General features: G+C 39.6%; 1 long non-coding RNA gene across 1 annotated transcript in view; it reads left to right on the forward strand.

The window, feature by feature from the left end:
* Positions 1–13,927, forward strand: part of LOC136829845 (uncharacterized) — a 92,569-nt gene extending 78,642 nt beyond the window's left edge. The window contains exon 2 of the long non-coding RNA XR_010850506.1: positions 13,633–13,927. This is a non-coding gene — a long non-coding RNA (uncharacterized lncRNA). The remainder of the gene's footprint in view (positions 1–13,632) is intronic.
* The last annotated feature ends 12,197 nt before the right edge of the window (positions 13,928–26,124 follow it).

Genomic DNA, 26,124 nt, shown 5'->3' on the forward strand with positions numbered 1-26,124 from the left:
GGGGACGTGTGCATGCGAGCACGCACTGGCAGAAACGTAATCTCCCTCCCCCCCAAAAATTGCGTGCAAAATGCCTTAGATTGCACCTGAGAACCAAACTGAGTCTTACGCACAAACATAATTTATTGCCGCCTGGCCTCCCTCTGATACTATAGCCACTATCTGGCAACTCGCCTCTATGGCAACACCGACAATAACCCCCGTACAATTTCATTCATGGGACTCATTCAGTCTGGGTCAGGACACCTGACAGGGAACACCAGTTCTGACATTTTCACTTTAAAATACAGTTCATAAACTTGAAATTGATATATAATAGCCTATATTTTGGGAGATAATTAACATACGGTAAGTGATAGGGGAAAAAAGACCCACTTTTCCAAAAAAAAAAACATGCAATTTTGTGTAGGCATGGACTCGCGTGTCATAATTATTAGTCCGGGTTAAATGGGTTAAGATAATTTTCGCATTCTCCTCGCCATTTGGGCATCTCGCATTGCTCTGTTGAGGGTAGTCGCCCAGGGCACCTGGGAAATCCCTGCTGTTGAGCTTTGGTGGGTACTGGGTATAGGCTACACGACGCACTTGTTACATGGGGTATATGATCGTCGATCTATCTGGAGGCAAAGTGGCAACTGCGGCATGTTTTGTTTATTTACATTCGTCTTCTTCTTCTTCTTCTTCTTCTTCTTCTCGTGAAGAGGTGGAAATGAAGTTCGATTCAGTTTCCTCTCTCTCGATTTTGACTGAATTCTGCAACTTCGACGTACTGTCACTGCGAGCAGAAGGCTGTTCTGGTCATGCTACTGAGAGAGAGAGAGAGAGAGAGAGAGAGAGAGAGAGAGAGAGAGAGAGAGGTTGATGGTGTGCTTTGGGATTCCCGAAGTGATGCCATGTCCCATGAACACATTAATAATACCCAACCCTATTCACACGAAGATGCTGCCTTTGATGGTACAGTACTTTTCTCACCCCCTCTCTCTCTCTCTCTCTCTCTCTCTCTCTCTCTCTCTCTCTCTCTCTCTCTCTCTCTAACTCAAGAGGGAGTGATAACAATTAGCCCTGGAAATCCCCGAATACCAACATGATGTCTGTACTTGGAAATATGAGAGAGAGAGAGAGAGAGAGAGAGAGAGAGAGAGAGAGAGAGAGAGAGAGAGAGAGAGAAGAGCTTATTTCTAATCGTACTCCGAGTTGTTTATTTATTTCGTTTCGTCTGTCTGCTTTCATTATATTATTATTATTATTATTATTATTATTATTATTATTATTATTATATTATTATTATTGTGTCTCTCTACTGCAGTCTTCTATACGTAGATAATTTTCCTTCCGTCCCAAAAAACCTTTGGAAACGTAACTCAACATCGTACCAACGTTTGTCGAGCGCCGAAAACGTAAGCACATTCACCCTCACACGTTTTCCGCCCCCTCCCCTCTCTCTCTCTCTCTCTCTCTCTCTCTCTCTCTCTCTCTCTCTCTCTCTCTCTCTCTCTCTCTCCGTACGTTGTTGCATTATTACTTCGTACAAGAGACCACATCAGCACGTTTATTGCAATATTACTTCGTACAAGAGACCACATCAGCATTCCAAAATGGATCTTCAAATTCAAGTATGACAACTAACGCCTCCGCAGTCGATCGGGAAAGGAAAGGGCGAAGGGGTACGCATAGTGAAATCTGGCAACTTTTGCCCGATTATTTCCCGCATATTCAACCTCCCGGCGGTCTCTGTACCAGTCCTGACCAGTTCTTGCAAGGCTGCCAACAGGCGAGACAAGACTCTCGCAAGCACAGATTCGGGACCTCGGTCAAGTGCTGAGGCAGTTGCCTTGCAACTGTACTGCAGCCCCTCCTCGAAAATTATTTTTCTTCTTCTTCATCCTTCTTCTTCTTCTTCTGTTCCTCCTCCTCCTCCTTCTTCTTCTTCTTCTTCTTCTTCTTCTTCTTCTTCTTCTTCTTCTTCTTCTTCTTCTTCTTCTTCTTCTCCTTCTTCACCTTTTGATCTTTGGAGTTTACCATGAAAAAACTGGTGGGGTTTGGAGAGAAACGCTTCTTCTAGGATTGAGGGACGACTAAATGTCGGACGCGCTTGAGGATATGCAAAGGACACTGTTCCTATGCAGCTGAAGACACTGGCACGAGATGTATAAGGCTGGGAGAGTAGGAAGGGACTTATACGCTTCCGAGGAATACAGATGACCTCGGTAGCAGGAGTGATTACTGAGGTTCTCTCAAACATTTAGGAACAAATGACATCCACTGTGTTCGAATTCAGTGAAAGACGGATCGGAATAATAATATAATAATCATATTGTTCCATATGGATAGGTTTCATTTTCTGAATAATAATAATAATAATAATAATAATAATAATAATAATAATAATAATAATAATAATAATAATAATAACATCTTCAGGAACTATAGATGACCAGATGACCTGCCTATATCTCGCTCTCTCTCTCTCTCCGTGCAACAAAGCATCCTAACCAACCCCTTTCAATCCGTACAAGCGCACGCACACACACACACACACACAATCACGCAGCAAAGCCGAAACCAGTCTCTCAAAGCAAGGAAGGGCTTTCAAAGCTTTCTCAAAGCACTGGCCCCACCTGGGTCTAATAGCTTACTTATTCTTTTTAATCCTGTTATTATTATCATTGATGGTAAAATGACTCTTCTTACTATCAAGATTAATAAGTCAAATGGTTATCTGAAGTGAAGCTTATAACATTATCTCTGCTGACGCAACCTAGGTCTCTAATGGAACCTGTTTGAGATCCACTGGCCTGACTATCATTGTCATTTTTATTTTCTTTTTATCTACCAAAGTCTTCCTATTCGACCGAGTGGCTCTCCGGTGCAGCAGTTTACTTGCTCATAACTGCCAAGAGTACTGATTCACATTCATCTTTGCGTTACCATGCTCTGACAAAAAGAATTGTCTCTGCTGAGCCATTTGTTACCACAGGACACCTCCCCCACCCACGAAGTCGTAGAGAAAATATCATAACTTTAGACTGTATGACCTGATGACGGGGCGGACTGGAAACGAAAGTGGCATGAATGCAGTGGATTGGGAATGGGAACTGGAGGACAACCAGTTTGTGCCATTTATGGGCAAGAAAACCCCTGCCCCAGAAAGCCTCCTTCAGATGGTCCACTGTGACTGCAAAACTGCCTGTCAAATGCGTTGCAGTTGCAAAGGTTCTGAACTACCTTGCATGCACCCCTGCTTGTGGACCGTGTCAGGTGGAGGACTGTGAGAAGCCACACAATCAAGCGTTACAGGAAGAAGAAGAAGAAGTGACAGTGAATGTTTGTAAACCTGTTTATTCAGAAATTTACGATCTAGGGTTTAAGATAACATTTTACGAGTAATCACTACACCAAGTTTGGTGATATTATTGGTTCGCCATCTTAGATGTTGAAACATCTAATCACTTCAATGTACTGTTATTCAGATAAGTTGGTTGGATTTCCAGATTCCCAAAAAGGTATTTAGACACCAAATTTACGTGAGTAAAGTAAAATGAAATGATTAATGGGAATTTTCATAAATTAGCAACTATTTTGCTCTTCCATCAGAAAGTTTACTTCTGTAATATGAATTGAAATGAATACTGATGATTTTTTGTAGTTTGGCAGCCATATTGGTCGTCCATCTTAGATTTTGTAAATATGTAATCAATGTAATTTACTGTGATTTAAATCAATTTACTGGATTCCTAGATTCCCAAAACAGGGTTTAGACAGTAAATTTACCTTTGTAAAATGGGTTAAAATAAGTAATGATTTTTTTTCGTTTGGCAGCCATATTGATCCGCCATATTAAATTTTGTGTATATGTAATTAGACCTACATCAATATACTGTAATTCAGATATGCTCTTCGGATTCCCAAATCACCAAAACAGGAGTTTAAACACTAAATTTACTTGTATAAAATAAATTAGTATGAATAATGGAGATTTTCAAGGTATGGTGGCCATATTGGTCCGCCATCTTGGATTTTGTGAGTATATAATCACTTCAGTATAATGCAGATATGCTAATTGGGCTTCCAGATCCCCAAAATAAGGTGTCAGGCACCAGCATTTCTTATCTAGTTTGAATAATGAAGAGTAACAGGCATTTTAAGGATTTAGGGGCTATTATACAGTAGATGCCATCTTGGAGAGCCTTGATGGCCAGGTCGGTTAAGGCAGCAGCTCGGACTTCTTAGAGGTCTGTGGCGCGGGTTCTAATCCGCAGCCGACTGGTCAAAAAGGCGGACACTTTGCTATCCGTGTAGACACCTCGGGATTATGTATGTAATCAACGGATAGGTTTGCTCAAAGCAAATGGGTGTTACAGACCAATGCACACAAACAAAGCCACTCCAACATCTAAAAACATAACAGACACCTCACGCGTCTCGACTGTCGACCTAAAACCGCGCAACGACTCCTCGCTGCTGGGAGGAAGGGAGCTGGTGACTGGTACAATACACGTACATACACTACCGGGGTCTAAGCGATGACAGGCAGGGCAGCCGATCGAGACTACAGTCTACCCCAAAGCCAAATCAAAGTCTTTCAAAAGAAGGCATCGTACTTACCACAAATGGGAAAACAAGCACGTTAAAAGAAGAAGAAGACAGATAGACCTTTTTGCATATTCAAGGTATAATTATATATATATATATATATATATATATATATATATATATATATATATATATATATACATACATATATATATATATATATATATATATATATATATATATATATATATATATATATATATATATATATATATATATATATATACATGTATACATATATATTTATGTAAATATATATATATATATATATATATATATATATATATATATATATATATATATATATATATATATATATATATATATATATATACATGTGTATATACATATATATATATATATATATATATATATATACACAAACCTGGCGCTCCCATGATAACTCTGAATGACAAACGGTAAACTTTCTCTCTCTCTCTCTCCACATTTTCCCTCTTTCTCCTCCTTAACACCCCATCTGCTCTCTCTCTCTCTCTGTCTCACTTTCTCTCCCTCTCATTTTCTCTCTCTCTCTCTCTCTCTCTCTCTCTCTCTCTCTCTCTCTCTCTCTCTCTCTCTCTCTCTCTTTCCAACCCTCCTATCTCTTTCCCTAACAACCTCTCTCTCTCTCTCTCTCTCTCTCTCTCTCTCTCTCTCTCTCTCTCTCTCTCTCTCTCTCTCTCTCTCTCTCTCTCTCTCTCCTTCCCAAACCCCCACCCACCTTGGTGCCATTGATATCTTAACCCCCACAGTATTCTTTTTCAGATACTAAGTCATACGTATACCGAAATTAGGTATGATAAATTCGTGAAGTTACTAAGTCTACGGACATAACCAGCCCCGTTTCAGGGAAGTCCTTCCTCCTCCCTCCTCCCCCCCCCACCCTTTTGTGCCCTTTGGTGCTAGTGATGTCTTACCCCCACAGTGCTGATTTCCGGATAGAAAGTCACACGTATACCAAGTTTGGTTGAAATTGCTCAATGCGTTTCAGAGTTATTTGGCACATACACCCATATACACCCATATATATGTGTATATATATATATATGTAGAATCTACTGGTCACTTTTACCAGACACATATGTGATTCTAATAGCCACAATGCCCTCTTAACTTCTCGAATTCTTCGCTCTTTTTTGGATGTGCTTGTAACTACGAAGCCGTACATCCAGGCGCAAGAGATTGAAGACTGTGATTGCCGGTCGCGGGACACGAACCCGCGTCGCCTTAACCACAAGGAGGTCACGTTGCCGACCTGACCACGAGAAGGATAAAAGTCTTCAATATCTTGCGTCTGGATGTACGGCTTCGTAGTTGCAAGCACATCCAAAAAAGCGCGAAGAATTCGAGAAGTTAAGAGGGCATTGTGGCTATTAGAATTATATATATATATATATATATATATATATATATATATATATATATATATATATATATATATATTTATATATATGACTGTGAAATATTTTCTGTTAAAACAGAATTCCATTACACATACGGGAGCCCATAGAAAAGCCAAATGTGGAAAATAGAGGCCATATTTCAGAGACCAAACTCTCTCTCTCTCCTCAGGCAAATAATGAATGAGAAAAAGTTACAGAAAAGTGGTATTTATACCAGAAGATCCTTAGGTCAGCCTTTAAGTCACTCCAGTTGACAGTTTCTCTTTATTCTTCTTAATCACTGCTTGGAGGAAGATTTCATCCCTAATATCTGAATCCCAGGCGCCTCTTGAGAGGTTCATTGCATTTCCTTGTTTAATCAAGGCTGATTCCACCATCTGGCTTTTGAACCGACAATCGCTGCTATAAATTATACGAGACATATTCCAGTTTATTCTGTGGTTATTTATGTGGTTAAAAATAGCTGAGCTCCGTTGTCCGTGCCTAACTGAACGTTTATGCTGTATCGGTCTTTGGGGGAGTGATTTGCCTGTGAAACCGACATAAGATTGGTCACAGTCGAGGCAAGGGATTTCCTAAACTCCTGTGTCTTTGGGGACTGGTTTATGTTAGACGTTAACCTGGGATTTGGCTCAGGTATTTGTCTATTTCTCAGTTAAATGGTCAGGCTACTTTAAAGATGACATCTACTTACGGATTAGTTCGACTTCCTTTTCCAGGGGATCCGGGAAGCAAATCCCTAGGGCCCTTAAGAATAAATTGCTGGCTACGCCAATTTTGATAGAGATGTCGTGATAGCTATAAAAATAGATGTATGACAGAGAGAAAGGTGGTTTTCTGTATATGGTAAATTTGTATTCTGTCGTGTCTTTAAATTTGATGCTAGGCATGATGCATTTAATTTTGAAAGAAATTCATTGAAATTGCCCCACTTACTATCCCAACATGTAAAGATATCATCAACAGATCTCATCCATAGCATGTCTTTAGGTTTTAGTGCGTTTATTATTACAGTTTCAGAATATTCCATGTATAGACTGGCTAAAACAGGACTTAAGATGTTATTTGATACACATAATTCAACTAACTTTATTGTTTTATCTCGGGCTGGTGGGAAATGAGCTGAGCAGGGGGCTAAGTTTTCCCTCAAAGACTGTAGAACGTCCTGTACTGGTACTTTTGTGAATAAGGACTCTACCTCTAAACTTAGAAGTTTAATGTTGTGAAGTGGTATATGTGCTTTGGTCTCTGAAATATAGCCTTTATTTTCCACATTTTGGCGTTTCTAAGGGCTCCCTTATATTTAAGGTTCTCACCTGGACTACTTACTGTATTCCTTGTTCAGGGGTCCAATCCGGGGTCTAGCTCGTGAACAAGGGGGCTTAGTGATGCACCTTGAGATTCTGACTGCAATTTCTAGGTCAGGCAGGAAACTTAATAGAAAAACAGTTGGGCTGAAGGCTGTACTTCAACAAGGGCCCTTGCAGATAAACACTAAGGTTTACTTTAAATGGAATATATTTACAATTAAACACGCCAATCAGAAGACTGGCGAATGACAGGCAGATACAACAGGGGCTGCCACGTGGTTGGTTATGCTATCACTGTTAAAAGATTGAATAGTCTGTGATTAATCCTCTTGAAAGGGATACTGAAGAATTGATTGCAGTGGACATTTCACTGCAAGAAGCACGAGACAAGTCGATGTTTCCACAGCCGATGTAACATTGTATAACGGAGCGATGGAGGGGCCTCGTCGAATTTCACCAGCTCGGGGGGGATGAGTTTAATGGGAAAATGCACTGGGTGGTTGAAAGGTGACCACGTGGAGGGGTCAGCTCACTAAGGAGCATGCCAGATTAAGTACATCTTAGTTTAACCAGACCACTGAGCTGTTTAACAGCTCTCCTGGGGCTGGCCCGAAGGATTACAGTAGATTTATTTTTACGTGGCTAAGAACCGACTGGTTACCTAGCAACGGGACCTACAGCTTATTGTGGAATCCGAACCACATTATAGCGAGAAATGAATTTCTATCACCAGAAACAAATTCCTCTTGTTCTTCACTGGCCGGTCGGCGATTCGAACTCGCGACCATCAGAGTGGTAGCTGAGAACGGAACGGAGCATGCAAGGGGTAGTGTGTCGGTCTGCTACCGGGGTGTTTCAGAGGCCGACGGCAGCTGTTTCTAGCCTTACGTGACCTCGGGGGCTTATTTTCTTGCTCCTTCCAGAGGTCACTGGGATCGCAAGATGGCCGTACAGTCACCTCGTTTTCTGATCGCAAGATGGCCGTACAGTCACCTCGTTTTCCATGTTGGAATCTTCCCCAAGTCCTGGTGACTTCTGGCAACCCATGTTCGCCAGTTTTTGTGGCCGACTCAACCTTCTGGCGGATTTTCAGGCAGGCTTCGCCTCCATCTTCCTTCTTACTGAAAAGAAGTGATTCGAGCAGTCACCAGGTCTTTAGGAGAGATAAACAGATGCACCTAAAAGGGGAGCGCGCAGAGAAATTTACAGAGGGGCTGAGTTTCTCACGCCCGTCCTCAGTTAGGTACCAGGACGAAATTGACATTTGGATTGCACTGCAGTTTGGAGGTTTGGGTTTGCTCAGGAAGTGGTTTCACACTCAACAATATATATATATATATATATATATATATATATATATATATATATATATATATATATATATATATATATATATATATATATATATATATATATATATATATATATATGAATTTTTATCACATCGTAACGTGATTCATATTATACAAGCATTAAAGCTACAAACGTCCTTTGATATCAATTCGCTCTACCTCGGAAATAATATATTTTCATACATGTTACCATGAAGGGCAATTTTTAGTTGATAACGAGGCGACGAACTTATTATCAACTAAAAAAATTCCCTTCGGGTAACATATATGAAAATATATTATTTCCGGAGGTAGAGCCTGAATTGATATTAAAGGACGTTTGTAGCCTTTAATGCTTATATATATATATATATATATATATATATATATATATATATATATATATATATATATATATATATATATATATATATATATATATATATATATATATATATATATGTACATATGTTAAGAGGCAGTTTTATGATGATAATATGGTTAGAAATAGAATATGAAAATATTAACGAAGGCAATGCGACCCCGCTTTCCTCACGTGTGCCACACCTGCGTTTGCCCTAAGGCGATGGTGAGGAGGAAACAGTTATAGTTTTGGGTCAGTAGCCTTGGAATAACCCATCCCATGAAAGGATTAATCCTGGGTCAACACAAGGAGCAATGGACATCTCCCCAAAACGAAGCATCAGCCCTCAACACAAATGCCTTTAACTCCTAAGGGTATAGACCAGTGTAACTTCAGATAATAAAATATTAAAGCATAACAAAGCTATAGCATAAAATAATGAAAATTAATAAATACTATACTAACATTTAAAAATAAAAGAAATCTGAGAGAGAGAGAGAGAGAGAGAGAGAGAGAGAGATTTCCAATGGACAGAGATTATTATTTTCCAAAATGACATTTGCGCAATCGTGAAACAACCTCAACAAAACGTAAAACGCTAGAAATAAAAAAAATAAACAGAGAAACGAAGACAAACGATCCTAATAATTACTGAAAGCGATGGGAAAAAATTAGCAGTCCAAAATTACGAACTGACATTGGCAGGAGGGGAGAGAGAGTCAGTCACCTGTTGATAGTTAATATTTAAATTTCGGTTAATTTATGCTCACATATCTTCATTTGCGATAGTAACGTTTCTAGAAGAAGAGTTGGCGCTAAACTCAGTCGTCTACGAGAGAAACGAAACTACGAATTACCAAAGAGGACTGTAACAGGTGAAGGTCTGATAATCCACAATCCACGTGTACTTCGAAACGCAGACGTGTCAACGCTGGAAAGAGACTTGGTTACGTTCTATACTCCCCATTTTTTTTTTTAAAAACCTGTTGTAATGTTAGATGGGCGCGAGGTGGGAGCGCCTTCTAGAAAATCAAACTGGTTAGTTACTTACCGGAAGCTGGAACGATCGTTTCCACATCACCCGTTACGGAGACTTTCAGGCGGAGCGAACGATCTCACAAAAAACAATTCCACGCAGTTGCCAATTGACCAGTTTTACTCCCCATTTCTTGTGTTATCACCATTGATTCATAATCTGTTGCGTTCCTTTTACAGCCTCTGACATATTTTCACGCTGGAGACATTCATGAACGGGATGCAAATAGGATATACCAATTCGAATGTTGCGTCAAACTGCTTAAACTTGGCAACGGCTGGACACATATGGGAATAACGCGATTTGGTGCTGCTATCAATTCTCAGTAGCATCTCATTATCCCGTCTCCTACGACGCACCTGATTGGCCGTTGATCAGCCAGTCACAGGGCTGGAAACTGGTCAGTCGCTTCCAGCCGTCACCGAGTGAACATCCGATCTGGAACCTCTCCTCATGAAGTATGTCTTTCAAAAGTTATAATAACTTTCATTACACCTCAGTTTTTTCCCAAAGAAAAGTAATGTTTCTCAATTTCATCACTAAGCGTCGTCAAGCCAATGATTTAAGGATTATAATGATATATATATATACGAGTTATGTACTTCAGTAAACTTTGGGCTAAAATAATTTATGTATAGCAAATAAACGCGAGACCATTGTCTGCGCGCATCCCACCTCATTTTAATATTCTTAATCTTTTGCTTGTTATTTTCATATTGACTGATAGCCCTATCTATCATTTTTTGGTGGCATTGTCATCCATGACGTTTAAACTACGATGCTGTATGAAACTCAAGATGATAAATCATAAATGCACTGCCCTAATGCTATTCCCCCTTGCTTTTCAATACATTTTTTTTTATGTTTCTTAATTTATTATTTTATTGTTTGTTTTTTTCTAGTAAGCAAGATCTCTTCTTTCTGTATGTCCCCTTACCTCCTCTTACTACTTGTTAATTTACCTCCTCTTACCACTTCCTAATGAACACCTTAATATTCTTTGGAAGCTTCTGGAATTTCAAGTCAGTGGCCCCTTTGGTGGGCTTCTTGTTCCATATGAATAGGGTTCTTCATCTTCTGAATGATAATGATAACAATTATAATATAATTATAATTTGGCAGCAGACCCTCTTGTTCTGTTGAATATTATTGCTGCTTCAGCTGCATTTATTTTGTAGAAGACTTTTTCTATTTTCCTTATTGCGGACTTCTCTTCAGTGGAGGTGCGTGCTGACAGCTCGCCTATGTTATTTCATGGGGGAAAAGTCAAAATCTGGATTCTGCTTCATTATATATTCTATACAGTTAGTTCTATACAGTTGTTGCCGCGGCGTTTCGACAGACTCTTCTGTCATTCTCCAGCGGGAGCTAGTAGAGGACTGGCAGATTGCATTGGCCCTTCTCAATTTATACACGGGCTTCAGCGGGGGGTCATGGACGGCGAATTCTGATTGGTTGCAGTCGGCGAACTTCAAGCCAAATTTCTGCGGCGCAGCTCAATCCTGATAGATCTTCGCAACCTGGGAACGTCATTCATTCCAGCGTTCCCATTGGCCTGCTGTTGATTGATGTCGTGCCGGCTGACATCATCGGTAGTTTGGCTGCTACTGGGCGGAGGATGAATGATGTCATTATTTACTCTTTCTGTCGTACTCGGGGCGTTGTCTCGAAGGGCGCCTCGCTCATCAGGGGGCGTCTCCATTCTCAGGGTTGTCGTTTTCAGGTATTCGTTGGATTTGGTGGGTGTTCTGCATTGCTCTTCTCAAATTCGTGGGTAGGAGCGATGCCTCCTGCGTCGTATTCATTGTTGGTTTTCTCTCGGCAATGAGGAGCCCTCTAGCAGGCGCAGACGTCGAGGGTCGGCGGCTCTCCCGATTATACTTATATTTTGTATAATACTGTCGCGGGAGATGGAAATATTGTGGGTAGCACGGGCGTGGTTCATGATGGCACCCTCCTGGGGCGTGGCAGGAGATCCTTTTTGACAGACGCATCGTGGTCATTCCAATATAAGCGCCGGGGCATCCTCGGACAGGACATGCAAATTGGTAGACCACGTTCTTCTGCTTGAGGGGTTCTCTTGCTGTCGGAGAGGGGTTATTCTTCATCACGAGATCACGGGTGCGGCGGTTCTTATAATAAATTACAAGATTTATTTTCTTACTTTCTTCGGTCGGGGTGACGTTTTCCATGACGATTTTCTTCATGGAGCTCTCGTCCTCACGGTACTGGGGATGCATCCGGGCCTTTTAATATATCTTGATGTCATCTTGGGGGGCGGGTTGTGCGCTCTCACCGTTGTACCATTTTTCCAGGCCAGTTCGGATTCCTTTGTTGACGAGTTTGTTGGTGAAACCATTGTTCACCAACATTTGTGCAGCACGTTCGAATTCCTTGTTGGTGTCCTGCCAGGTGGAGCAGTGGGAGAGGGCCCTTTTAATGAAGGTCCTGACTGTCGTATCCTTAAACCTAGCAGGACACTCGCTATCTCCGTTCAAGCAAAGTCCCAAATTGGTGGATTTTGTGTAGACTGATGTCTTCAAGTTCCGTCCCGTCTTTGTGACCATAACGTCGAGGAAAGGGGAGCCGGTCGCCTGTGCTGAACTCGACAGTGTAGTTCAGCGCACTACATTGTTGGAAGGTCAGACGAAGGGCTTCAACCTCGTTGTCTGCTTGAACGAAGGCGTCGTCGATATATCGGGCATATTTCTTCTCTCGAAGACGCGTTCTTATACGGCGCCCATGTAAAAATTTGCAAAGAGGACGCCCAATGGAGAGCCCATCGCAACGCCATCCTTCTGTCTATACATGTGCCCTCTGTGCGTAGTGAAAGGCGCCATCTTCTTACAGATCTCCAGCAGAGCCTTCAGGGAGCCTTCTGGGATGTTCAGCGGGGTCATTGTCGGCTCTCTGTAGACTTTGTTCAGGATAATGTGGATGGTTTCATCCACAGGTACGTTGGTGAATAGACTCTCTCTACGTCCAGAGAGGCGATGGTCCCCGCGCCCGGCAACAATTGTATAGAACTAACTGTATAGAATATAGAAAGAGGCAGAATCCAGATTTTTTACTTTTCCCCCATGAAATGACAAATATAGGCGAGCTGTTAGCACGCACCTCCACTGAAGAGAAGTCCGCAATAAGGAAAATAGAAAAAGCCTTCTACAAAATAAATGCAGCTGAAGCAGCAATAATATTCACTAGAACCTATTATTATTATTATTATTATTATTATTATTATTATTATTATTATTATTATTATTATTATTAATGGTAATAATAATAATAATATTAATAATAATAATAATAATAATAAAATAATAATAATAATAATAATAATAATAATAATAATAATATTATTATTATTATTATTATTATTATTATTATTATTAATAATAATAATAATAATAATAATAATATTGGTTTGTATTGCTGTCTATTTTCTGCATTGCAATAAAATAATTTTAGTTTAGATTTTGTTTTGCATTGCAAATGACCGTTTTATATTCATTCTGTTACTGACACGCGTTAAAAATAAATCTCGAAAATACAAAACTACCTTGGTTCAAGAAATACATTATTAAATATTTTTCAGAGGTGCTACATGTGAGTAGGGGTTAGAGGCCACCAGAGTTATCAAAATGAAGAGAATAAGCCAAATAATCGAATAAACAAATGAGGTTTCTTGGAGCTAAGCTGGGAACTGCGTTTAGCTGACATGCAGTCGAGTCTGGAATATTTATGTTTCTATAACTAAACGCAAATACAAGTAAGTAAAGTATGACAAAAAATAATATTGCATATTCTGTACCTGGTCATAGAATACAGAAATCTTATTTAACAAACATATTATTGGTTACAGTGTAGTAAAGCATAACTTTTTAAAAGATCCATGGAAAATATGCACATTCGTTATGTTGATGTTTGTATAATACGATGTCAGTATGTGAATATGGAGTACAATATGATGTAGGCTATAGGCTACCGATAGACTAAGCCTTGTTTGTTATTCAATTTCTCTTTGTACCGAATTATCAGAAGTCAGTCTGCATTGAACCTGCAGAATTAGCTGATATTAATAATTACTGTACCGTATATGTATGGAGTATACTGCGTAGTGTAGGCTAGGCGATATTCGAGATACGATTTTTTCAACCTACGATGGATTTTTGGAACCTAACCCCCATCGTAAGTAGGGGATACCTGTATATATATATATATATATATATATATATATATATATATATATATATATATATATATATATATATATATATAAGTGCATACATGTATACACGGCATTAACAGTCGTGACTGATTCATTTTAAGCAGTGGCGGATCAGGGGGCCTGTGGTCACGTGCCCCCAAAATCCAAAAAAAAATAATAATAATAATAATAATAATAATCTTCACAGATGTAAAGTTAACCATAGCTACAAAAACTACTTATAAATAACAAATAAATAACATTCACTTGTCATCTTGGACTGAGCAGTCAGTACTCTGTAAGGAAGCCTCTGACGGCTCTGAGTATGCCAACTGCCAAGTGCCCCCCCTAAAAATATTACCTAGATCCGCCACTGATTTTAAGAGAGAGAAAAGGAATGCTCAGGAATTGGCCTGTTGCCAAAATGCCCAGTTGACGACATTGAGTATGACGTTGGCAACTTCAAACCTAGACTATAATATGCTTTTATTATTGTCATACTGTTGTAGCAGCGACATAGCAGTTCAATTATATACTTTTTTGTACTCGGGTCTCGAGAGCAATCAAACCGAATGACTCGGTTTCGTGAAAGTGATCGCGTCGCCCATGTCTAATAATAATAATAATAATAATAATAATAATAATAATAATAATAATAATAATAATAATAATAATAATAATAATAATAGTCATCACCATGCAACAGAACCACACTGTGGCTACTAACTAACAAAAAGTATATGCGTATAATGAAATTATATTTGCATAAAATATAACTACGTGCAAGACTATGTGTATAATAAAATTATATTTGCATAAAATATAACTACGTGCAAGACTATGTGCATAAGAAAATTATATTTGCATAAAATATAACTACGTGCAAGATTATGTAAATTTTCTCGATAAAATAAAGAGAAAATGTAAAAAAAAAAAAAATCCTGGCAACAGCAATCGTATACAAAAACATTGCAAAGGAGTTGCACCACGCCAAAGCTACCATGGGGGGATTGAGTTATCCCTGTCGGGTGTCTATGTAGGCGGGATGGGTGGGATGGACGTTTGTGGGTGTGTAGGGGGGTGGCGGTGGATAATGGGAAGACGCCATCAGAGAGGAATTTCCCGAGTTAGAGGCATGAACCTTCTGGCGACCGCGGAACGCGTTAACATGGTGCAACCGGCGGACGGTAATATGTCGTTAAGGATTCGTTTCGCACATGCCGACGGCGTGACGTCATTACGGATGGCTTTTATGCGTCATGGGCAACCTTCGATACATTAGAATAGCATACAGAACTGAGGCCAAAGGCTAAATAAGCCCCGGAATCTATGCTTTGGTCTTTTAGGGCTGCTGACACGGAAACTGACTGCAAAAAGGTTTGCAAGGTGTAACCAGGATTGATAGAGTATACAGCGGGGTCAGCGCGCTTCTGACCACAAAATAAGGGCGATCTCGGGCGTGTCGTCGTGTGGCTAGGGCATTTGACTTGACCAGAGTGAAGAACGAGGAAGCTGTCTACAGGACCCCATTCAAACTGGATGGTATCTAACAGAGTATTTATTCAGAAATAGTTACAAGCTTTCTTGGACAAACTTGATAATGTGGCGTGTTTGTCCAAGAAAGCTCGTAACTTTTTCTGAATAAATACTCCATTAGATACCATCCAGTTTGAATGACATACACAATATATCCTCTCTCACCTAAGGTCGTGCAAGTGAGAGAGAGAATGTGTGTGTGGGGGCAGGCATTTCCCACAGTGACATCTTTTCCTGGTTTTTTCAATGGCCGCCTACCAGTGACGTCACGGACATGCGCATTAAAGCCGGGACGGTCTAACCCTGTACTCTATGAAACCTGGGTGTAACCACGGTCCAGATATAGGTACATGTACCAATATCTGGACCGCGGGTGCAGCAGGAGGCAAACCTTTAGCAACTGAGGAGCTGATTAACAGCTCTCCTAGAGAGAGAGAGGGCTGGCCCCAAGGATTAGGTTTACCTTGCGTGGCGAAGAACTGATTGGTTACCTAGCAACGGGACCTACAGCTTATTTTGGAATCCGAACCACATTATACTGAGAAATGAATCTCTACCACCAGAAATAAATTCCTCTAATTCTTCAATGGCCGGCCGGAGACGCGAACTCGGGCCTAGCAGAGTGCTAGCCGACAACTCTACCGACTCGCTCAACGAGGAACTAGAGGGTTGAGGCGGAAGGTACAACATGGAAGGAAGAGGGTATGAACGGAGGTAGAGTAAAAGGAACGAAAGGGATTGTAGCAGCTGCAAAGTACCGCATTAAGTAATGCCTGCAGTGCACCGCACGAGGCGCACTGACGGACGGCGCTATCCCCTCACCCCTACGTGGTTCAGTATATTATTAGTATATTAGTTCATCGCGGCGTTAAACCAACTGTTTTCATCCGGACTTTACCTCCTCGGCGATGGATAACTTCGGCAAGGTTTTCTAAAAGGTTTCGGTTTCCCTGCGAGAATTTTCCAAGCCTCTAACTGCCCCAGATAACTGCACATGAACCTCATGAGAGTATGTTAATCCCCGACACACACACACACACTTCATATGTACGAGTATACTCTCCAACTCCCGTGTTATACATGTAGGAACCCTCACGAACAATATCTCATTCTCGTGGGGCATTTGCTGAAAACTTTCATTAGATGTTTCTCAAAAGTTATATGTTGGTCGAAAGTTGCACCTAGAATAGCTGAAGCTTCAGACTCATTCAGCAAAGTCCCAGCCACCTGAAGGGGAGGATGGGGTGGGAAATCAGCGCGCGATCTGCTAATCAATAATGTTTTCATTTTACTGGAGTTCAGTCTCATTCCCCACCGACTACACCATTCCCTGATCCGGTCCAAGTCCCGATTAAGGCTGAGGGCAGCTTCATTTCTCATAAGTGGAGGCTTTACTACATTGTTACTGAACAAGCTTGTTTTCCAGGCCAACAACAATATCACTTGTAACACTAAAAATAACAGTGGACCAAGAACACTGCCCTGTGGAACTCCAAAAAGTGGAGACTTTACTACACCCACAAGTGTTGCATCATCGGCATTCTGAACAATCTCGTTTTCCAGACCATCAACCATATCACTTGTATACACTAAAAATAACAGTGGTCCAAGAACACTGTCCTGTGGAACTCCAGACACAATAGGTCTTGGTTCACTAAAGATCCCGTCCACAGCAACTGGCTGCTCTTGCCTGTAAGAAAATCTTGGAGTAATCCTAAAACATATCTGCCCACTCCAAGATTTTGAAGTTTTTTAAACAAGTGCCTTGTGATTTACTAAATCGAAAGCAGCACTAAACTCTACTTGAAGCACTCTGCACTCAAAACCTATATCAGTATACTGGAAACTCAAAAAGTCTGATTTACTAAATTCATGTCCTAAGAAAGTCCAATTCTTGTTTGAAATTCATGTCCTAAGAAAGTTCAATTATTCTTTTGAACTAGTGTCCTATGAAAGCCCCATATTTTAAAAAATTCACGTCCTAAGAAAGTCCAGTAATTTTTCAAATTCATGTCCTAAGAAAGTCCAATTATTCTTTTGAATTCGTGTCCTATGAAAGCCCAATATTTTAAAAAATTCATGATCTAAGAAAGTCCAGTCATTTTTCAAATTCATGTCCTAAGAAAGTTTAATCATCTTTTGAATTCTTGTCGTATGAAAGCCCAATATTTAAAAAAATTCATATCCTAAGAAAGTCCAGTCATTTTTCAAATTCATGTCCTAAGAAAGTCTAATAATCTTTTGAATTCTTGTCGTACGAAAGCCCAATATTTAAAAAAATTCATGTCCTAAGAAAGTTCCGTTATTTTTCAAATTCATGTCCTATGAAAGTCCAATTACTCTTTTGAATTCGTGTCCTATGAAAGCCCAATATTTTTAAGAATTCATGTCCTAAGAAAGTCCAGTCTTTTTCAAATTCATGTTCTAAGAAAGTCCAGTCATTTTTCAAATTCATGTCCTATGAGAGTCCAATTACTCTTTTGAATTCGTGTCCTATGAAAGCCCAATATTTTAAAAAATTCACGTCCTAAGAAAGTCCAGTTTTTTTCAAATTCATGTCCTAAAAAAGTCCAGCCTTTTTAAAATTCATGTCCTAAGAAAGTAGTCATTTTTCAAATTCATGTCCTAAGAAAGTCCAATCATTTTTCAAATTCATGTCCTATGAAAGTCCAATTGCTCTTGAATTCTTGTCCTATGAAAGCCCAATATTTTAAAAATTAATGTCCTTAGAAAGTCCAGTCTTTTTCAAATTCATGTCTTAAGAAAGTCCAGTCATTTTTCAAATTCATGTCCTATGAAAGTCCAATTACTCTTTTGAATTGTTGTCCTATGAAAGCCCAATATTTTAAAAAATTCATGTCCTAAGGAAGTCCAGTCATTTTTCAAATTCATGTCCTAAGAAAGTCCAATAATATTTTGAATTCGTGTCCTATGAAAGCCTAATATTTTAAAAAATTCATGCCCTAAGAAAGTCCAGTCATTTTCACATTTATGTCCTCAGAAAGTCCAATAATCTTTTGAATTCGTGTCCTATGAAAGCCCAATATTTAAAAAAATGCATGTCCTAAGAAAGTCCAACTATCCTTTTGAATTCGTGTCTTATGAATTATGGAGGTTCTTCGACAGACAAAAAAGGAGAGAGTCCGCACTTTTTCTATCCGCCCTCAGACCTTAAAAACTACTGAGGAGGCTAGAGGGCTGCAAATTGGTATGTTGATCATCCACCTCCAATCATCAAACAACCAAGTTGCAGCCCTCTAGCCTCCTCAGTAGTTTTTATTTGGTTTCAGGTCAAAGTTAGCCTATCCATAATCGTGTGTCCGTCAGCGATATAGGGCAGGCCACCACCTGGCCGTGGTTAAAGCTTCATGGGCCGCGGTTCACACAGAATGCTACAGAGACCACCGAAAGATAGAGATCTTTTTTCGGTGGCCTTGATGATGCATTGTACAGAAAACTCGATTGCGCCGAGGAAGAAACTTCGGCGCATTTCTTACTTGTTTTTATTTTAGCTCGAAAATCAAGAGTAGAAGAAGAAGAAGAAGAAGAAGAACAGGCTGAGGAAGAAGAAGAAGAAGGAGAAGAAGAAAAGAAGGAATTATTTGGCGCAGGTGAAAGTCTGCCAAGTGAAAGGTAAAGTTCAGATCCCATTTAGGGCGAGAGCTGGTTTGTTTCAAAGCCTCTTCCATCTTGTACGTGATGACGTAGCCTCTGGAAACAGACGGTTTGTTGCGGGGATGACGCAAGGAAGGACAGTTGGTTAAAATATATGTCCCCCCGCAAAAGCCTAGTTGGTTTAAAGTGTCCGAAGAAAGCCTGACTCTATAGATGCTTCTCCCCACTGAAGTCCGATTGGTAAAGTATTTGTCCCCATGAAAGCCAGACTGGTTAAACATTAGTCAAGCCCAGTTGGTTAAATGTATGTCCCACAGGAGCCAGACTGGTTTAAAAAAATCCCAAGGAAGTCTGATGCTGAAATGAATGTCCCAAGAAAGCCTGAGTCGTTAAATGTATGTTCCCACTAAAGTCTGATTGGTTAAATATATGCCCTACATAAGCCCAGTTAGTTAAATGTATGTCCCACAAAAGTCAGACTGGTTTAAAATGTCCCAAGGAAGTCTGAGTGGTTAAATATATGTTCCCACAGAAGTCCATTTTGTTAATGTCCCCATGAAAGCCCGATTGTTGAAGGCATGTCCCACAAAAGCCAAGTTGTTCAGTGCCTGTCCTACAAAAGTCTGATTGGTTAAACACAAGTCCAACGAAAGCCTGGTTGTCTAAATGCAAGTCCCAAGAATTATGACTGTTTGAACGCATTTCTTACAAAACTCAATTGGTTAAGTGTACGTCCCAAAGACCCCATTTGGTTAAATTCCGTGTCCTGAGAAAGCCTGATTGGGTAACTGGATGTCCCACAAAGCCCTGTTGGTTAAATGTAGGTCTCCACAAAAGCCATGGTGGTTAAATGCAATTCCAACAAAAGCCTGATTGGTTAAATGCGTGTCCTAAGAAAGTCTGTGTGGACAAAGCATGTCTTAAGAGAGTTCGATTGGTTTAATGCATGTCTCGTGAAAGCCCAGTTGGTTAAATGCATGTTCTGAGATAGTCTGATTGGTAAATTCGTGTCCTGATATAGCCTGATTGGTTAAATGCATGTCCCAAGAAATCCTGATTGGTTACAAACGTCCCATGAAAGCTTGATTGGTTATATACATGTTCCAGAAAAGCCCGATTGGTTACAAACGTCCCATGAAGCTTGATTGGTTATATACATGTTCCAGAAAAGCCCGATTGGTTACATGCATATCCCAAGAAGGCCTGACTGGTTAAATGCGTGTTCTACAAAGCCTGACAGGTTAAATACATGTCCCACACAAGGCTGATTGGTTAAATGCATGTCCCAAAAAAACCTGACTGGATAAATGCATGTTCTAAGAAAGCCCAATTGGTTGAAAAGTCCCACAAAAGCCCAGTTGGTTACATGCATGTCCCACAATAACCCAATTGGTTAAAAATGTCCCAAGAATGCCCAACTGGTTAAATGCATGTCCCACAACAGCCCAGTTGGTTAAAAAGTCCCACAAAAGCCCAGTTGGTTACATGCACGTCCCATAATAATCCAATTGGTTGAAAATGTCCCATAAAAGCCCAATTGGTTACATGCATGTCCCACAATAACCCAATTGGTAACAAATGTCCCACAAAAGCCCAGTTGGTTACAGGCATGTCCCATAATAACCCAATAGGTTAAAAATGTCCCACAAAAGCCCAGTTGGTTACACGTATGTCCCACAATAGCCCAATTGGTTAAAAAGTCCCACAAAAGCCCAATTGGTTACATGCATGTCCCACAAGAGCCCAATTGGTTAAAAATGTCCCAAGAAAGCCAGATTGCTTCAAAGCTTTATGCAATAAAAACAGATTTTCAATATTTTTTGAGTGAGGAACTTCAGAGTTTCTGAACAGGAAAAATTAGAAGTTAATTCCTCATGTTTTGAAGTTCAGTTCCAAACAGTAATAGCCTGAGAGAGAGAGAGAGAGAGAGAGAGAGAGAGAGAGAGAGAGAGAGAGAGAGAGAGAGAGAGAGAGAGAGAGAGAGAGAGAGAGAGAGAGAGAGAGAGAAACTCGAAAAGGTCTCTGACACCTAATAACTGTAGGAAGCTGGCCAGTGCAAAACATGCCTCAAGTAAGCACCTGTGCTACCCTCTGAGACCTCCAAGCATGAGCGCCCGCACTAAGGGGCGAGGGAGGGTATCAGTTGCCCTCCAACCCCCGGGGAAATCCTGGAATTGTTGCAATACTCATTCTTTTGGCTCTGCCACTAACTACATGCGCAGTGGAGAGGTCGTCCAGCACACTTAGGCGAGTGAAAACATGGCTGAGATCTCCTATGAAATGGTCAAAGTGCATCTTGATAAGGTCAATTTGAACAAAGCAGATGTCATGGAAAAGGTCACTGAAAAGTTTGGTAGGGGTCACAGGAAGTTACAGACTTCCTTTGCAAATGAAAAGTGACTTAACTTCAAAAAAAAAAAAAAAAAAAAAATATATATATATATATATATATATATATATATATATATATTTTATATTTAATATATATATATATCATATTTTACTTTTTCTTTCCATTCTATGGTATATTCTTTCAGTAAGAAAGTCAATGTAACTTTCTGTCACTTTTTTTCCTTGAATGGATCTTCCTTCACTTAAGTTATTGGCGTCGCAATTCCACTGCATATACAATATATAGTCCAGGAGGACTTTGACTTTAACATACATACATACATACAGTACATAAATATATATATATATATATATATATATATATATATATATATATATATATATATATAAATTAAAAAAGACAACAGAATTAAAAATAGACTGATTTTAAGAAAACGAGAAAAAAGGTTTTACAGAAAAGTATAAAGAGAAACCTAACAAAGGAAAAATGGTTATCAAAGTGCTGAGGACGAGAGCTGAGTGATTCAAAGCCCCCTAATTTCGACTTCAGATATTGAAAAGATACTGGTTAAGGTTAAAGAAAATGACAGGTGCTTTTTCCAAAATTGGGGCAGATGTCCGCTAGGGGTGAAATCCACGATGATATTATATACTAACTTTCATTCAGGCCAGCACATATGGACGAAATGTAAATGCCTCGTGTATTCTGACTCATTTTGACACATACCAATGATTTTCAAAACTATTCTTTTTATTATACGGTAAATTTCCTGGTAATTAAGACAAAACTCGTAAGAAATAGATGCATCTGTATTGAACAATTCCATATGGAAGCAATCGCACCTGACAACTTTCCATGAGTAAAATGATATTGTGCATCACAGCATATCCCCACTGAGCCATCATACATCGAAATCATGGAATCATGGGTTCATGCAACTGGAAACATCCCTTTCAGTCTCACCGGCAGCCATCATCAGAAAATGACCTGGAACTGGTACCCCATCCTCCCCTGACGACTGCAGGGTGTGAGCACACATGAGATTGCTAGAGCGTCTTGCATCATTGTAGCTAGTCGATACACCCATTCGATTTAATGCTGTGATGATCTCCCTGCTTCGAGTTTTTCCACAGAGTGTATGCCCAGGCATACTCTGTAGGAGTGTTTTCCTGCGACCACAGTGTACAGAGTTGCAAGCAATCCGAAAGTGACAGTTTATTGGTGCATGCCTATTATTGAGAAAATCTTCTTGGTCACCAAACATTTCGGCATTTCATAATCACATTCTACAGCCTCTTCCTAGGATGCAATTTTCAATGTTTGTCTTTGCCAAGAGTGATTTAGCTCTGCCGTATAATGCTGAATAAAATGTCAACCAACCATCAGGTACTGGGGTGTTTTCCCATGCATTTTTTAAGCTCATCTGAATCACAAATCTTATCATCAAGTTCATAATCAACCTGTCTTGCACTTTTGTTTAAGGACTCCCCAACTTGTCTGAGAACATCAAGATTCTTAACCTCTGCAGCTATAGATCTGCTGCAGTAATGTTAGAGGAGAAAAACAGCTTGGATTCACTTTTTCTAGGATTGGGAGCAAATTGAACTATCTCGCCATAACGATCAACAGGAAGTTTTTCAACATCTCAATTATATATCTGAAAATCTAGTGTGTCATCTACATCACACATACTTATTCGTATGTCTGAAACAGCGGAGCCTTACCCACGCTGTAAGAGAGGGTCAATGTGCTCTGTTTTTGCAAAAAAGATCTTGTTTAACTGAGGTTCATATCTTCTGGTGTAGCGTCTAAGACAGACCTCGTGGCGGTAAATATCTGCAGCAAAAATGTCATTTATACAATTTAACTCAGCAACCCTACAGTACACTTCATCTTTGAAATGTCTAGTAGCATTTTGCTCACCAATTCGAAATTGATGATCAACTTTAATCCTTTCACTACCACATACAGCACATTTGATTAGTTTGGGGTATTTTCTCTGACTGGGTTTTCCCTTGGCCTAACATCACTGCGATGTAATGGTAGATGATGTTTCATTTTCAGCTTCACATGAAGTTTCTGCATCACTGGTCAACGTTTTATATCATCTTATATTTGTTTAATTTTCTTACTGTGTGGGAACCACTTGAAACACTTGTTGTTGTTGTGAGCAACATAAAGTATAGCTTCCCACTCTGCTCTTTTCAGTCTTTCAGTAACATAGCTCACTCCTCTGCTCTTTTCAGTCTTTCAGTAACATAGCTTCCTCCTCTGCTCTTTTCAGTCTTTCAGTAACATAGCTTCCTCCACTGCTCTGTTCAGTCTTTCAGTAACATAGCTTCCTCCACTGCTCTTTTCAGTCTTTCAGTAACATAGCTCCGTCCTCTGCTCTTTTCAGTCTTTCAATAACAATGTCATTTCTGATATCTGCAGCCTACTTCTTGCTCCTACGTCCAGCCTCAGATGGATGCGAGTTTTTTCTTTTATGCTTCAGGCAGATAATGCATTCGAAAGCGTCAAATTCATTTGAGGTCTTTTTCGTCAAGAGTATCCCATGTTGATGTTTTTTTTTTTGAGAAGGCTTAAGATACTGATAAATCAAATATATTGGAGACTTCCTGTAAAGTTTTCCAATGATAAAGCAACAAAATACAGCATCATAAAGCACAGATAAACTTCTGTGTGCATGATTAAATCCATGTACTGCAAGACCAAATATTCAAGTTGATAACTCCAAAACCTCGGAACACGTAAATATCCATTTCATACCCGGAGCGCGCTTGAGAATATCTGCGTTGCCAAAATATCCATATATCTGTAACTTCTGCTGAGAAAATTACTTACGAAATTCATTCCTTGTGCAGACATGAGTAACAACAGGCATATCAAATAGTGTTCTGCTGTGAACGATAGTAGGTACACCAAATTTAGCATACAGCATGTCCCATTTCCGGCCGCCATCTTGGATTTCGCCATTTCCAGCCGCCATATTGGATTTCGCCCCTAGCGGCCATTTGACCCAGTTTTGGAAAAAGCACCTGTCATTTTCTTTAACCTTAACCAATATATTTTCAATATCTGAAGTCAAAATTAGGCGACCTTGAAATGTATACGGCTTACTGGCCAGGGCCTGGACTAATAATAGAAGTGTTGACTTGGATTGAGTATTTAACCGGGGAACTAGTTGTTTGATAAAAAGAGTTTCTAGTACTGACAGTTGGTGGTCATTCGGAGCTTTGCCTATTATTTTAAAATCCCTGTGATTGATATTTTATTTGTATTTGCTCCCGTGGTCTCTTAGGCATGAAAATTCGGGGTTTGATCATTTAGCGCCCGTTCGGTAACTTACACCACGATGAGAGTAGGCTAATCTCACTTTCAGCAACCTACGAATGGAGCCCACGTGCTTCCCCAGGTCACATCTGGGCCAGTTAAACAGGCATATGACTCCTGAGGCCATCAAAGGATGCAGACTTTCTTTTATATTTAAACAGAGTATTAGTCTCAGTTCGACAGCCGGTAAATATTTGTTTATCATTTTTGTACTTTTATGTAAAACATTTTTTCTCGTTTTCTTAAAATCAGTCTATTTTTAATTCTGTTGTCTTTTTAAATCCGAGTATTTTTTTTTTAATTATGTTGTCCTTTTAATTTCTAGCTCTGAAAGTGGGACACATGGTCCTGAAACATCCCATAACTCGTGCTCTATTCATGAAAGACCTTCTGGGGGCACCTCCCCCTAACCCCCATGACACAGCCACGTCGTATCCCCTCCCCAAAAAACTTCCCTTCAGGTGGATTCGTAGGATATGATCAAACCAACGTCCTCGCCTCTAACTCTATCCTTACCTCGTCTGACCGTAAAGGAATTCTAATGGGTTCCTGCATTGGTGTCCTTTATAGGATCGTTCCTCCTTCCGTATCGTGACCTCCCATGATCCCTGATCCATGATAGCCTTCTCGGAGAAAGGTTTATCGTCAAAGCAACAACAGAATCATTTGATAACAGGTTTTGATGTCATCGGATCTCGGACAAAATATGGAAACATAATGTTTGCTTTTAGGAAAAAGAATAAAAGGTGAATTATTCACTTATGAGAATATAAAAAGGATAAAATGTTTTGTTTTAAGAAATAAATGTAAGATGGAAATGTTCTTTGAGGAACGTAGAAAAAGATAAAATGCTCTTTTAGGAAAATAATATAAGCAATAAACGTTCTTTTAGGAAATTAAAATTGTATTCTTTTAGGAATATGATAAAAGATAAAACTATTCTTTCACAAGCGCAATAAAAGAAAAAAAATATTCATGAACATTATTTCAGGAACGTAATAAAAGATTAAGTGTTCTTTTAGGGAATTAACAAATAATAAATA

This window comes from Macrobrachium rosenbergii, chromosome 45, assembly GCF_040412425.1.
Source record: "Macrobrachium rosenbergii isolate ZJJX-2024 chromosome 45, ASM4041242v1, whole genome shotgun sequence".
Lineage (NCBI taxonomy): Eukaryota > Metazoa > Arthropoda > Malacostraca > Decapoda > Palaemonidae > Macrobrachium > Macrobrachium rosenbergii.